General features: G+C 41.1%; 1 long non-coding RNA gene across 4 annotated transcripts in view; it reads left to right on the top strand.

Annotated features, from left to right (window-relative positions):
- Nucleotides 1-14,960, top strand: part of LOC149127039 (uncharacterized) — a 106,735-nt gene that overhangs the window by 75,873 nt on the left and 15,902 nt on the right. For all 4 annotated transcript variants that reach the window (XR_016232513.1, XR_016232510.1, XR_016232509.1 and 1 more), the window contains one exon: nt 12,381-12,533. This is a non-coding gene — a long non-coding RNA (uncharacterized LOC149127039). The remainder of the gene's footprint in view (nt 1-12,380; nt 12,534-14,960) is intronic.

The following is a 14,960-nucleotide window of genomic DNA, read 5'->3' as shown; positions in this document are numbered from 1 at the left end:
AATTTTAAACTTTTTTTTATTTAAGGTAATCAAATTTTATGTATTTCATATATACAGGTTTAGGTACATAGTGATTTTTTTTACCCTCCCCTCCCTCCTGCCTAGACTCCCACATTTCTTCCTCCTTCCTCTCTTTTTCCCTCTCTCAATTTTTACAATAATCTACTTTCAGTTTACTTTGTACTCCTAAGATTAACCCTACACTAAGTAAAGAGTTCAACAAATAGTAAAAAAAAAAAAAATAGTCCTCAACAGTAAAGACAATGGCTGTAAATAATCTTTGAATCTCAAAATATCAATTTCACTCCTATGCATTACATTTTTGGTAATCTTTTAGTTACCACAGTTCAAGGAAAACATATGGTATTTGTCTTTTTGGTACTGGCTTATTTCCCTAAGCATAATGGTTTCCAGTTGCATCCATTTTGTTGCAAAATATAGGATTTCATTTTTTTACCAGTTTGCATTTCTACCAACAGTGCATTTAGGTACCTTTTCCCTCACATCCTTGCCAGCATTTGTTGTTTGTTGATTTCTGTATGAAAGCCATTCTAACCGGGGTGAGGTGAAACCTCATTGTGGTTTTGACTTGCATTTCCCTGATTGCTAGTGATTCTGAACATTTTTTCATGTGCCTGTTGGCCATTTGAATTTCCTCTTTTGAAAAATGTCTGTTGAGGTCCTTGACCCATCTCTTAAGTGGGTTGTTAGTTTTGTTATTGTGGAGTTTCTTGATCTCTTTGTAGATTCTGGTTATTAATCCTTTATCAAATGCATAGTTTGTAAATAATTTCTCCCATTCTATTGGTTGCCTCTTCACTTTTCTGACTGTTTCTTTTGCAGTACAAAAACTTCTCAATTTGATGTAATCCCAATAGTTCATTTTGGCTTTGACTGCCTGTGCCTTGGTTCTTTTCCAAGAAGTCTTTGCTTGTGTCAATGTCTTGTAGGATTTCTTTGATGTTCTCTAATAATTTGATGGTATTGGGTCATAGATTTAAGTCTTTAATCCATGTTGAGTGGGTTTTTGTGTAAGGTGTAAGGTAGGGGTCTTGTTTCATGCTTCAGCACATGGAAATCCAGTTTTCCCAGCACCATTTGTTGAATAGACTGTCCTTGCTCCAGGAAATGCTTTTAGATCCTTGATCAAATATAAGTTGGCTGTAGATGTTTAGACTGATTTCTGGTGTTTCTATTCTATTCCATTGGTCTATGCATCTGTTTCTGTACGAGTACCATGCTGTTTTGATAACAACTGCCCTGTAGTATGTCCTGAAATCTGGTATTGTGATGCCTCTGGCTTTGTTTTTGTTGTCCAAGATTGCTTTAGCTATGAGATCTCCTGTGCCTCCATATGAATTTCAGCATCATTTTTTCCAGATCTGAGAAGAAGGTCTTCGGTATTTTGATTGGTATCGCATTGAATCTATAAATTGCTTTTGGGAGAATGGACATTTTGATGATATTGATTCTTCCAATCCATGAGCATGGAAGATTTTTCCATTTTTCGGTATCCTCTTCTATTTCTTTCTTTAAGATTTTGTAATTCTCATTGTAGAGATCTTTAACATCCTTGGTTAAGTTTATTCCAAGGTATTTGATTGTTTTTGTAGCTATTATGAATGCGATTGATCTTAGAAGTTCTTTCTTAGCCGTGGCATTGCCTGTATATACAAAGACTGTTGATTTTATATCCTGCTACTTTTCCAAACTCTTCTATGAGTTCCAATAGTCTCCTAGTGGAGTTCTTTGGATCCCCTAAATAAAGAAACATACTGTCTGCAAAGAGGGATAGTTTGACTTCTTCCTTCTCAATTTGTATCCCTTTAATTTCTTTTTCTTGCCTAATAGCTCTGGCTAAATCTTCCATAACTATATTGAATAGCAATGGTGAAAGTGGGCATCCCTGTCTGGTACCAGATCTCAGTGGAAATGCTTCCAACTTTTCCCCATTCAATAGGATGCTGACCGTGGGTTTTTCAAAAATTGCTTTGATTGTGTTGAGGAATGTTTTTCTAAACCCATTTTGCTCAGAGTTTTCATTATGGAAGTTATTGTATTTTATCAAATGCTTTCTCTGCATCTGTTGATATAATCATAGGGTTTTTCTTCTGCGGTTTGTTAATGTGGTGTATCACATTTTGATTTGTGAATGTTGACCCATTCCTGCCCACCAGGGATAAATCCCACTTGGTCTGGATGGATGATCTTTCTGATATGTTGTTGAATTCTATTGGCCAGAATTTTACTGAGGATTTTTGCATCTATATTCATCAGGGAAATTGTTCTGTAATTCTCTTTCTCTGCTACATCTTTTTCAGGTTTAAGAATTAAGGTGATGCTGGCTTCATAGAAAGAATTTTGGTGGATTCCCTCTCTTTCAATTGTTTTGAATAATTTGAGAAGAATTGGAGTTAGTTCTTCTTTAAATATCTGGTAGAATTAAGCAGTGAATCTATCTGGTATTTCTAGATTTTTTTTTTCTCTTTTAATTTCTTCTATGACTCACTGTTCATTCAGGAGCATGTTGTTTAGTCTCCATTGTTTGCATATGCTCTAGGGATTCCTGAGCTGCTAATTTCCAGCTGCATTCCATTGTGTTCCAAGAAGAGTGCAACACATCTTTAAGCATCTTTTATAGGGCTCGATGGGTGGTGACAAATCCTTTCAATTTCTGTGTGCTATGGAATATCTTTATTTCACCTTCATTCAGAAGTGAGAGCTTTGCAGGGTATAGTATTCTGGGTTGACAGTTTTACTTTTCTCTTAAGACTTGGACTATATCTTGCCATTCTCTCCTAGCATGTAGGGTTTTTGATGACAGGTCTGCTGTGAGTTGAATTGGAGATCTTCTCTGGCATTTCTCTCGTGCATGTTTTATTGTGGTAAGTTTTATTAAAATGTGTTTGTGGTGAAGATCTTTTCTGGTCATGTCTGTTAGGAGTTCTGTGTGTTTCCTGTACTTGGATGTCCCTTTCTTTGTCCAAATTAGAGAATTTTTATGATATTATTTCACTAAAAAAGCCTTCTAATCCTTTCTTTCTTTCCATGCCTTCAGGAACTCCTGCATTTTGGGTCATTTGATAGTTTCCTGTAGACTCCCAACAGTGTTTCACAGTTTTCTAATTTCCTCTTTTTTTTTGTTTCACTCTATATTTTCCTGTGATTTGTCTTCTAAGTCAGATATTCTTTCTTCTGCTTGACCGTTTTTGTTGTTAAGGCTTTCCATTGTATTTTATTTATTCTGTTGAATTCTTCATTTCATTTTGATTTCTCTTTAAGATCTCAATTTCATGGAAGCAGTTTGCTTTCATATCCTGTATGGATTTCAGTAGTTTGTACATTTGCTTCTGATTACTTTGTGTAATATTATGATAAATTTTTCAATTCCATGTCTTGCACTTCTTCCATATTATCATCTTCACTATCTAGCACTGAAGTGTGATGTTCTTTTGAGGGTATCATGTTGTCTTCCTTATTCTTATTTCTTGAATTGGTGCATTTGTTATTTAGCATATATGAAGATACTTTTTGGCTTGTTTATTTATTTATTTTTTGCTCTTGTTGCTTTTATCTTGGTAGTATGTCTCTGTCGATAAGTGGAGTGTCTGCTTTCAGTGATTAACTGGAGGCTTGCAGTGGAGCTCTGTTCAGTTTTCCAGAATAAAGGGTATATATAAGGTTACACCCCCAGGTTTGGCTCAGTGAATCTTTTTTTTTTCTTTCTTAAATCATTACAGGAGTTTATTCTGCTTAGTTGAGTTTCTCTCCTCAAAGGAGACCAGTGCGTGAGTGCTAGCCCCAGTTGCATAATATTTGTCTGCTTTGTCACAAGGACCACACAAAGGATCTGTGCAGTCCTCAGTGTAAGTTCAGATTCCCCAGCAATGTCCCTCACCAGGTAACCAGGAAAACTGAGCAAGTGGTGTCTCTTACAGGGACTGCCCAAAGTCCCAGCCACTGTGTGAGTTCTCCCACACAGCCTCAGTTTTTTCCACAGTCCTGGCACAAATGCCTTCCACAGTCATGAGCTCCCCACCAGAGTCAGGAGTCTCCACTTGGCTGGTTGCTGGGCACAGGCACTAGCTGGCACAGCTGTTACATATGTCCAAAATGGTGCCCGCTGTATTGGCATGTTACAAGATGCCATTGTAAAGTGATCAGGAAGAAAGAAACATGTCACTCCTATTTTTTTTTTTCCTCTTCTAGTTTGACAGGTACACTATCCCTCAACAAGACTCCAAGCTGGGCTCCCTCTAGGCTCTTTCTGCAGCGTTGTCACCAATGGCTTGGGCTGCTGTGATCTGGTCTCACCTCACTTTCCAATGCTGGTACATGGGCTCTTGGCTGCTGGAGTCCTGTTTTGGGCATTCATGCCCTCCACGTGGATTCACTGTGTCCCTCTAAATTGCAAAGAGTTTCCTCTGCCATTTTATCCCTAACTTCCCTGAGACTACACTCTCTCCACTTTTTTAAAACTGTCTACTACTAGACTAGAGCAACAAGCTCCCTCCCTACTCTGCCATCTTGGGACTCCTCTGCTTTGCCATTGCACTCTTATAGACTAATCTGAGAAGTCCTTCTATGTTCCTTCTACTTACCCAGATGCTACACGTTAAAGACCTTTCACATATGCCAAAGTGAACCCATGACTCAATATTTATATCCAGTTCTTCCTTCAAGTTGTCTTTCCTAAAGTGTTCCTTGTGGGTACCTATCACTCTTTGCACACTTTCTGACATCTCTCCTCTGGGGAGCAGGCAAGGGTTATACAATTGGGCTGAGGATCCAGGAATGAATCTTACCACATGAATCTTGCCCCTGATTAAATTTGCTCACATTTATTCCAAGTAAAATTTTTTGAAAATAAATATTATAAGTGAGCCCCACAGAGAGTTGATGCTGCCAAAACAGAGAGCCAAATGGAGACATTGCTCTTTGGATGAATCTGAGTACCAAGTTTTAAGTTCAATAGTTTTGCTGCTTTTTCTAGAAATAGTAATACATTTATGTGGTTCAAAAATCCAAACAATTTTAACAGACATAAACTGAAAATCTGGCTCCCACTCTTGTCCCTATTCACTGTGTTTCTCTTGATCATGTTTATGTTTCTAGTGTTTATTTTGGAATTTCCAAGCAAATATAAATGAATATTCTTATTTCTCCCCAATGTCACACAATGGATTCTTAGGGAAGAAATCAGTAGTGCTCACCAACTCATTCTTTCTTCTCTCGAGGAAAGCTACTGGGTGCAGATCTGACAAGAAGCAAACAGATTATAAACCTGCAAAGTTTTCCAGTGCAGTTTACTATAAAAAAGGTCATGATCCAGAATTGAACATCATATTCTTTTTTCTCCAGGTCCTCCTGTTTGTACTACATGAAGTTGGCTATAAAATTTGGATTGTGCCAATAGAATGCAACCATAATACTCTAATGTTGCAACAGAGGGTGGTAGACAAAGAAGAATCACCCAGAGAGTGAGCCAGTGGCCATGGAGACAAATGGGCAGGAGACTTCTTTCAAGAGCAGCAATTGCATCTGTCATGTGATCCTTCCCTCAACCTTTGAGTAGGAGGCCATAAAATGCCTTTTCACTGGGATTGAGGAATTAACATGGACCAATCTCCTCTGCATGTCTCCTCTTCTTCCTTTTCTAAATGGATTTTTCTCTTCTGGTAATTCTTCCTCAATCCATCATTATACACTGCATGTAGTTTTTAGGTCACTAGACTGTAAGGAAATACACCTAGACTGGATAGAATTGACTCAGGTATTTTTTTTTTTTTTTTTTGACAGGCAGAGTGGACAGTGAGAGAGAGAGACAGAGAGAAAGGTCTTCCTTTGCCGTTGGTTCACCCTCCAATGGCCGCCGCGGCCGGCGCACCGTGCTGATCCGATGGCAGGAGCCAGGAGCCAGGTGCTTTTCCTGGTCTCCCATGGGGTGCAGGGCCCAAGCACTTGGGCCATCCTCCACTGCACTCCCTGGCCACAGCAGAGAGCTGGCCTGGAAGAGGGGCAACTGGGACAGAATCCGGAGCCCCAACCGGGACTAGAACCCGGTGTGCCGGCGCCACTGGGTGGAGGATTAGCCTAGTGAGCTGTGGCGCCGGCCGACTCAGGTATTTTTGAGTTTTGTATACTGACTGCCTAGGACTTTATATTGTTCTCTCCAATTGTCTGCAAAAAGAGTGAACCAGAAGTTTGGTGACAGCCCTGTGGTGTGTACTGCTAGTGCCTTTTTTTTTTTTTTTTTTTTTTGACAGGCAGAGTTAGAGAGAGAGAGACAGAGATAAAGGTCTTCCTTCCGTTGGTTCACCCCGCAAATGGCCACTACAGCCGGCACGCTGTGCTGATCCGAAGCCAGGAGCCAGGTGCTTCCTCCTGGTCTCCCATGTGGGTGCAGGGCCCAAGCACTTGGGCCATCTTCCACCGCCTTCCCAGGCCACAGCAGACAGCTGGACTGGAAGAGGAGCAACCGGGACAGAATCCGGCATCCTGACCGGGACTAGAACCCGGGATGCCAGCACTGCAGGTGGAGGATTAGCCAAGTGAGCCGCAGTGCCGGCCATGCTAGTGCTTTTTAACACTGATTTATCTTCATCTTTCTCCTTATACAACTAAATGATGTTTTTCAAGTCTCCTTTGTTTTTAAAAGTGATCACATGACTATGTTCTGACCAAAGAAAATAAGAACAGGGATGATGTGCCCACTTCCAGGCCTGGCCCATGCAATCCTCCTCATGTGATCCCTTCTCTGTTGGCATTTGCCCTCTGCCTAAAAGCAGAGGATTCCAAGGATTTTGGAGCCAATACCACCTACCACACTTTACAGTCAGTTTCAGAATTTTACGTATGTTCTTACTCATCAGAGCAGAAGCTGCTTGAACTCATAGACTGTTTTGTGCTCCTCTCATCACCTCAGTACCCATTAAAGCATGATGCATAATGGCTGTTCAGTATATCTTAATTAACTGATTCACTGCTTTCCTAGTGGAGCAGATAAAAGGCAGTTGGGGAGCTTGAATGACTTATCTCCAAATCAGGCTCTCGGGCTGTACTTTCGGCCCTCCTCATAGGTCTCCAGGGGTGTTTTTGGGGTACCTTCCAAGAAAAAGTTTTAATCAGGAGAAAGTCATCATTTTTACTGATGACTCATCTGAAGTTAAGCTCTGATATGTTAAGAAAATCCTGTGGAGAGCCTTGATTGTTGATTTTTAAATGTTAATAGTCCCATAAGGAAGATAAATCACTGGGGGTTATGTTCATTTATTTATTTTTTAAAAATATTTAGTTATTTATTTTAGAGGCAGAGTTACAGAAAGAAAGGGGGAGATAGGGAGAGATAGCTAGCTAGCTAGCTAGCTTTCATCTACTGGTTCACTCACCAAACAGCAGTAATGGCTGGGGCTGAGTCAGGCTGAAGCCAGGAGCTTCATTTGGGTCTCCCATGTGGGTGACAACGGCTCAAGTACTTGGGCCATCTCCACTGCTATCCCAGACACATTAGCAGGTGGCTAGATTGGAAGTGGAGCCACTGGGACTCAAACCAACGTGTAAATGGGATACTGGTGCTACAGGCAGCAGATTAACCTACTGGTCCACAAGTAGGCCCTCTGTATTCATTTATTTAAAGTAGTTAACAAAAGTGTTTCTCGTCATGTACACTTAGCCAAAGAGATTCACTTTGAGTTTACAGGAAAATTCTCTTTATGTATTATCTTTTGTAGAATGAGTCACCTAATTTTCTTTTATCTTTGGGGAATTTTCATTATTTTTAAAAGGTTTATGTTACAAGGAACTTTTAAATATAGGACTGCATTACCAATCATTAACTAATTCATTGAATTTATTCAGCATTAACTGAGCACCTATTAAAGACATTATACCAAAGACATGAAGCATGTTATACTGAATGGAAGTATGTGTGAAATGAAAAGAATCTTGATCAATAAAAATGACAATAGAGTGGGGGTACTTCAAAAGTTTGAAGAAAATGGGATTTTTCCTTTGGTGGAAATATGTACAAACACATTATTATGCACATTTTCCAAGAAGTTCTTTCATCTCAATGGTGGCAATGGTGGCTGCCATAACTGAGCACATATTAATGCCTGAGACATTAGTCATATTATCTTTAATTATTAAGGTCATTGGAAAATAAAGTTTTTATTGATATTCATTTTTTATAGTTAAGAGATTGAAGGGCTTACCCAAGATTACAATGCTACCACATGAATTTGAATATAGCTTTCTCTGAATCCATGTGTAGCTTTTCCCCCAACTAGCCACATTTTTATGCCATCATAGGATCTGGGCTGTCTCTTAGCACTTGGCGGGTCTCTGTTTTCTCATCTTAACATCCAGATGGTGACCATTCATGTCTTTACCCTTCTCCCAGGTGGATGCTGTAATCCAAGAGCCTAGTAGATGTGAAAGAGAATGTATAGAACATGTAATTTAATAACTAATGTGAAAAATGGTAAGTGATGCAATACAGGTAGAGCAGGAGCTGAGAATGGCCAGAGGAAGCATCGCAAGGAGAGGCAGCACCCTGTGATCAGTAGTTTGTGAGTTTGCCTTCATATTCACATCATCTGAAGATCTTTTAAAATTCCTGACGCACAGGCCACACCAGACCAATTAAATTGGAATCCTACAGGGACCTGACTGGAAATCTGTGGTTATCAAAGTATTACAGCTGATTCCAATGTGCAGCCAGGGTTGAGAATCATTAATATAGTGGAAATCATGCAGGCTCAGGTTTCTGGAATATAGTTCAGAACCAAAGTTTTAACTAAGTAGGGAATGTTTCAGTAATAAATTAATTAATTGTATATACGTTTTTTCTTTTTTCAATGATAAATTAATTAATTTTATATACCTTTTTTCTTTCTAAAGAAAGAATATTTACTGTCTGCCATGGGCTGGGAGAATTCCTGGGAGACTCTAATGGCATTTAAAAATGATTTGTTTGGCCGGCGCCACGGCTCACTAGGCTAATCCTCCACCCAGTGGCGCCGGCACACCGGGTTCTAGTCCCGGTCAGGGCGCCGGATTCTGTCCCGGTTGCCCCTCTTCCAGGCCAGCTCTCTGCTGTGGCCAGGGAGTGCAGTGGAGGATGGTCCAAGTGCTTGGGCCCTGCACCCCATGGGAGACCAGGAGAAGCACCTGGCTCCTGCCATCGGATCAGCACAGTGCACCGGCCGCAGCGCACCAGCCGTGGCGGCCATTGGAGGGTGAACCAATGGCAAAGGAAGACCTTTCTCTCTGTCTCTCTCTCTCTCACTGTCCACTGTGTCTGTCAAAAAATAAAAAAAAAAAGATTTATTTATTTGAAAGGCAGAGTTACAGAGAGAGAGAAGGAGACAGATATGATCCACCTGCTGGTTCATTCCCCAAATGGCCACAATGGCTGGAACTGGACTGATCTGAAGCCAGGAGCCAGGAGCTTCTTCCAGGCCTCTCACTTGGGTGCAGGGGCTTAAATACTTGGGCCATCCTCTGCTGCTTTCCCAGAAACATTTTCAGAGAGCTGGATTGGAAGTGGAGCAGCTGGACTGGAACTGGCACCCATATGTGATGCTGGTGCCGTAGGTGGACCTTTACTCGCTACACCACAGCACCAGCACCAGCATTTTTAATTTAGGTTTACTCTTTGCTGTAAGACACAGTTCTTGCTCCATGTACTACAAATTGTATAGTTTATGGACCCTGGGAGGCATAAAATGGGTAAGGAAAAGGGAAAATACATCGGGCCCATCCATTTGGAAAGCAGTATGTTCCAAGTAACACATAACAAAATATTAGGTCCGTTTGAATAAAGTCCATAAGCAATATCATAACAAAATATCAGGTCTGTTTGAATAAAGTCCATGAACAATATTTTATATTGCTTCTCAGCCCAAGGAGGCATGAGCATCTCAGCACTTGATCTTACTTCTCTACGACCTCCTCACTTTTTCTGGATTGGCAGCAAATGTGTCAGCAGAGGTAGTTAACAGAGGGAGTGGGAATAAACTTGGGCATTGTTATTTGGCTTTGTGCTGTGGATTTGCATTCAGTACCATAGGACTAGTTATCTAGTTATTTACTGCAGCCCAGAGTAGCATAAGTGAATCAGTGTCTTACATTCTGGTTAGTGATTGACAGACTGGTCTAGCCTTTTTTTTTTTTTTTTTTTTTTTTTTTTTTTTTTTTTTTTTGACAGGCAGAGTGGACAGTGAGAGAGAGAGACAGAGAGAAAGGTCTTCCTTTGCCATTGGTTCACCCTCCAATGGCCGCCACGGCTGGTGCGCTGCAGCCGGCGCACTGCACTGATCCGAAGGCAGGAGCCAGGTGCTTCTCCTGGTCTCCCATGGGGTGCAGGGCCCCAGTACTTGGGCCATCCTCCACTGCACTCCCTGGCCACAGCAGAGAGCTGGCCTGGAAGAGGGGCAACTGGGACAGAATCCGGTATCCCGACCATGTGCCGGCGCCGCAAGGCAGAGGATTAGCCTAGTGAGCCGCGGCACCGGCCTGGTCCAGCCTTTTATGGCCCACAGACTAGCCACCAAGAGTACAGAGTCCAAGTTTTGGGTGTTCTCAGAAGACATGATCAAATCCAACTATATTCATTGTGGTTGTGGTAGGAGTGTTGAGCACTTGACCCTGTTAACTCACTAGCTCCTACTATTATGGTTCATTTATTTGACTTGTCCAAGGGAAGAGACGTTGTCCTAGTGAGTGTGTATGATACTTAAGGGGAGAGGGATGCTGGACCAAAGAGTAGTGCAAGAAAAATGCTAAATAGTGAAGGCAGATCTATTGAGACCCTATAAGGAGGAAACTGGGAGACTGGATACCTTTCAGTGAGATTTTCTTAATGTTTCCCCTAACTGTAAAAGTAATACCTGATCATCACAGGAAATTTGGAAATATAAAGGAATGTTAAAAGAAAGTCACACTAAAATCATCCTCTAATCTTTCTATTTAATTAATTTTTTAAAACTGAGAGGCAGAGAGACATGGAGAGAAAGGGAGACAGAGTGTTTCCATCTGTTGCCCCATTCCCCAAATGCCTGTTATGGTTCTGTGCTGGTGGCCAGAGCTAGAAACCAGGAACTTCGTCCAGATCTTCCACATGAGACCCAACTACATGAGCCAGCACCTGCTGCCTCCCAGGGTCTGCAGTAGCAGGATCTTGGAATCAGGAAGGGAGCTGGGACTCAAACCCAGGCATCCTGATGTAGGATATAGATATCTCAACCGGCAGCTTAACAAGTAGGCCAAATGCCTTCTTACCCTCCTATTAATACATTCTGGCCCTTCATTTCTACTCATTCAGTAATGCAAGGTTCTTTGACAACAAAAATAAATTTAATATTTCTAATGTTTCCCTGAAGTGTTATCTTAACTAGAAGTCCAAGACCAATGTGCAATCATGGTGTTCTGTGGTGAGGGCTCTTTTTCTGGCTTGCGAACTGCTGCCTCCTCATTGTGCCCTCATGTGGCCTATCCTTTGTGCTCAGAGAGAGCGAGAGCTAGAGTGAGAGTGAGAGTGAGAGTGAGAGTGAGAACGAGAGAGAGAGAGAGAGAGGTAATAGGGATCCACCTTATGACTTAACCTTTAATAACTTAAAGCACTTTAATAACCCTATATTCAGGCACCCTTGCATTGAGGGTTAGGATTGTGACTTGAATTTTGGGGCACACAATTCAATTCGTATTAGGGAACATGTTATTTTTGCACATTGGAGGGCAATTGAGGTTTATGCTAACCTGGTATTGAAGAGGTTTTTCTATACCATGTGGATGAGATCATGGAGATAAAATCAAATCCCATGTTTTGGGAATGACTGGTAGGATATAAGCTTAGCTGGAGCCTAAGTTTTATGGAAAGAGACATTGAGTATTTGATTCTAAGATTTTATTTTTATTTATTTTTTATTTTTTGACAGGCAGAGTGGACAGTGAGAGAGAGAGACAGAGAGAAAGGTCTTCCTTTGCCATTGGTTCACCCTCCAATGGCCGCCACGGCCGGCGCGCTGCGGCCGGCGCACTGCGGCCGGTGCACCGTGCTGATCTGATGGCAGGAGCCAGGTGCTTCTCCTGGTCTCCCATGGGGTGCAGGGCCCAAGGACTTGGGCCATCCTCCACTGCACTCCCTGGCCACAGCAGAGAGCTGGACTGGAAGAGGGGCAACCGGGACAGAATCCGGCATCCTGACCGGGACTAGAACCCGGTGTGCCGGCACCGCAAGGCGGAGGATTAGCCTAGTGAGCCGTGGCGCCGGCCTGATTGTAAGATTTTAATAAATTTGAAAGAGACCATGCACTCCCTCTGCCATTCAGTAGTTCACTCCTCAAAAACACGCAATGACCACAGCTTTTCCATTCTAGAGCAAGGAGCCAAGAATGTAATCCAGGTCTCCCATGTGAATGAGAGGAATTGCTTTAGCCATCACCACTGCCTCCCAGGGTATGCACTGGCAGAAGTTGGTGTCAGGAAACAGAACTAAGAAGTGAACCTGGATGTGCCAACGTGAGACGAAGGTATGTTAACCATTAGGCTAAATACCTGTTCTTAAAGGAAGGTATGATTTAGGAAAGTACATTGAAAAGAGAGGTTAGGACAAAGCTGTGGAGTTCTGGATGGTAGGATGACAATGTACCACTTGGTTTTTAGGATGGGTAAGAGATGCTGATCATTTTGAGTTAGGAATGAGTTGTGCCCACAGTATACCTTAGAAAAATCCTGTTGGCAAAGGATGGATTGTGTGGTGAGGGGTCAGGTGAGGGGCAGGGTAGCCAGTTAGGAGGCCACTGGAATAATGATGGATACTCTGGTGGCAGCATGGTGTGGTGGTCAGGAGCACAGACTTCAAAACCAGGCTATCTGGGTTTAAACTTGACTTGCATCACTTATTTAGCTGACTAGATTTAGGAAAACTATTTCTCTGGGTTTGGATTCTTTATAAGTAATATTGGATGATGAAAGTGTTAGGAGTATTAGATGAATCAATCTGTTTGGTACTCAGAAACATACCTGTCATGCTGTGCCATGCAACTCTTCACTTACATGAAGGTACTTCAAAAAATTCATGGAAAGATGGAGTTTAAAAAATAAGTTCATTCTGGCATAAAAATTATAAATCCATACATAGTTTCTTCATAATATGAATTTTCCATAAACTTTTTGTACTTGTCTCATAGGCATGAATTTCAAGAAATTTCCAAAATAAACATCTCAATTCCATTTTCCATGAACTTTTTGAAGTACCCTTGTATAGTGACGATTGGAAAGTACTAGAGAAAAATCCCAAATCAACACTTTCTTTTTTCTTAATCAACTTCATAATATGTTCTTTACTGAATGACTCCTAATAATTCCTTACATTGCTCATTGTGTGAAGATGGGAAGAGTGACGAAAGGTTGGATAATCAAGCCATCTCAGATGACCAGGAATGTCATTGAACAGCTTTTCTCTATATTTATATCTCAGGCCTACTTTTGTAAACAATTAGATTTCCTCTCAGCCTACCCCACTCTGCCTCCCCTAACCTTGCCAAAATAAACCAAAATACCCCACTAGTATTCAGAATGCCTATAAGCAATCAATAAATCCTTTGTGTCTAAGGGATGCAGCTGTTCTAAAAGTTTGCATCTGGACTAAGTAAGATATGTAAATAGAAAGCCAGAACTATGCTAAAAAGCTCATTTTTTCTGCATTCACTTGAACCAGACTGTGATGAACCAAAACACTCTAAAATCTGCACAGGAATATAAACATACTCATGGAGCATGCAAGACAAGCCCACGGGGCAATATTTTTGTGATTAAAAACATTGTCAGGTGGAAGTTCTTTACTAGGTTTTCAAAGGCATACAGAATCATATTTTTATGTATCCAATGCAATGTTCTGTGCTGCTTGGTAGATGGTATTTGGACTCCGTTTGAGTTAGTCTGTGTTTTGGATGAATTATGTAAAATCCCTAAATCATATGTTTTGTAAACATAAGAAAAGAAGTGATTCCAATGGATGGGAAAAGTTGTTCCAAATTGGGAAAATGGAAAATCAGAGCCAGATGGAAATGCGTTGGAAGGCTTAAAAGTGCTATCATTGTGAACAGTGAGCTTGCATCCTTTCTCAAGTCTTGAAGTGAAAGACCTTATTTGTGATTCCTGAGAATTGAAGTAGGTATCTTTTTTGGGGGAGTGGTTCATTCATTCATTCATTCATTACTTCACCAAGTATTTCTTATTGTTGTGAACTTACTGTGTGCTAGGTGCTGGGGTTTCCCAGGGATCTCATTTTCTAGCAATAGAAGGAGCTGTATACAGTTTAACCATATGACTTTACAAATGGAGAAACTGAGGTCACATTCCAGTAAATCATAAAATCAGGGCTAGGTTAGAACTGGGTTTCCAGTTCTCTGGCCTCATTCCCACACCCTATTTGCCTCCTAACACTGGTGTTTGAAGTAGACTCTTGGGCATTCATTATATTGCTCATTGTGTGAAGATGAGAAGAGTGACGAAAGGTTGGATAATCAAACCATCTCAGATGACCAGGAGTGTCATTGAACAGCTCTTCTCACAGGAAGGAGAGTCACTTCTTGCTGCCTGTGGCATAGTCTGATTATTTATGCTTTCCTTGGTAGTGAGCGGGGAGAAGAATTATGATTATGTTTCTGTAATATCTGAGATCTTCATCTATTATGGCAAATGGCTAAGAAAGCAAAGGACTTTGAGTATGAAGAGACTTAGATTCTAATTGCTCTAGCATTTGCAAGCTGTTTATAATTACCTATCCCCTTCTTGATAAACTTAGGTCTTTTATAAATCTGGAAGTTGGGTGTGTTAATACTTCTTACTAGAGTGAGGGGGAGGTCAGGGTCTGAGTACATTGTTTGAAGCTCACTAAATGGCAGTAAGCATGATGATGTGTTTGTGTAAACAGTGAAGTGCCAAACAAATGG

This window comes from Oryctolagus cuniculus, chromosome 4 (assembly GCF_051225735.1).
Source record: "Oryctolagus cuniculus isolate XC-2025 breed Fujian yellow rabbit chromosome 4, ASM5122573v1, whole genome shotgun sequence".
NCBI classification, from domain to species: domain Eukaryota; kingdom Metazoa; phylum Chordata; class Mammalia; order Lagomorpha; family Leporidae; genus Oryctolagus; species Oryctolagus cuniculus.
This window is presented reverse-complemented; position numbering and strand designations above follow the sequence as displayed.